The sequence below is a fragment of the Centruroides vittatus genome, unplaced genomic scaffold, assembly GCF_030686945.1.
Source record: "Centruroides vittatus isolate TY-2023 unplaced genomic scaffold, ASM3068694v2 contig_1112, whole genome shotgun sequence".
NCBI lineage: Eukaryota > Metazoa > Arthropoda > Arachnida > Scorpiones > Buthidae > Centruroides > Centruroides vittatus.
In genome coordinates, this window is record NW_027120714.1 from 1,101,739 (window position 1) to 1,102,861 (window position 1,123).

Consider the following 1,123-nt stretch of genomic DNA (forward strand, 5'->3'; position numbering starts at 1 on the left):
GTTCTGTTTTTATATAGAAATTTTTAATAAAATTGTATACAACATCTTTAAAGTAAATATAAACTAACTAAAAATTGCATAATGTTGTCAAAATTACACAAACGTTTATAGTAATGATTTCTTAAGTTAAATATAGGACGAACGGTGGTTAAATTTTACAGTTTACATGTAATTTCATTTAAATAATCTGTTCAGAACTTCATAATGATCAAATGTTATAAAATATTTTAGTAGAAAAATATGCATGGGGATTGATTGATAAATAGTCTCTATTTTTATAAAAGTAGCTATGAAGGAGGTACAATAATGCAATTTTAAAAATCATTTTTTCAATATAATCGCTCTTTAGCATGACATTTTTCCGTCTGAAGGTCTCCTTCTGCACTGTATTTCTATAGCTTGTTTATCTCCAGGGTGATGATTTCGAATTCTTTATTTGGTGGTGGTACTTAAGTTGGCCGACCGTAACATTTACAACACAACTGGAGACATATTTCGGAATCGGGAAAAATGGGGTCTAAAATTTATTTATTTATTGATCTATAAATTGGTGATATTAATATTGGCATGTTAATAAAATTGTTGTATTCAAAGATTTATTCTACAATCCAGTACTGAAAATGCAAAACGGGGACGGTCCCTGGAAATTGGGTACGTCTAGTCACACTAACGTAAGGCCATATTTCACTGCTTTCTGTTGCGCATTTCGGATGGGTGAGATTGTCCCAACAAGTGATTGAACCTATATCAATTTCCTGTTGTCTTGGATTTTGATATTTGAGGATCCATTGGATATTTTTCTGATGATGCTTTTGCATTCTCTGGGCTATTTGATTAGCCAAGCGAATAACTCTGGTGTTGACCTCCATTAATAACCTCACTGACTGCTCATACAGTTCATTCTCAACGATATTTTTTTAATGTCCTTCACTAGATATGATATTTTTCCATTGATTTACAAGTTTCTTGATGAATCAGAAAACATTTTTGCACTTATGGATGGCTTCTTTTAATTTAAAACTTTTTTTCATTAAGACACTTATGAAGTGGATGAAAGTAGTACTAATCTGTAAAGGCTACTGCAGCATTTTCTAACCCAGAAGGTAGTACGGTGCAGACTCGT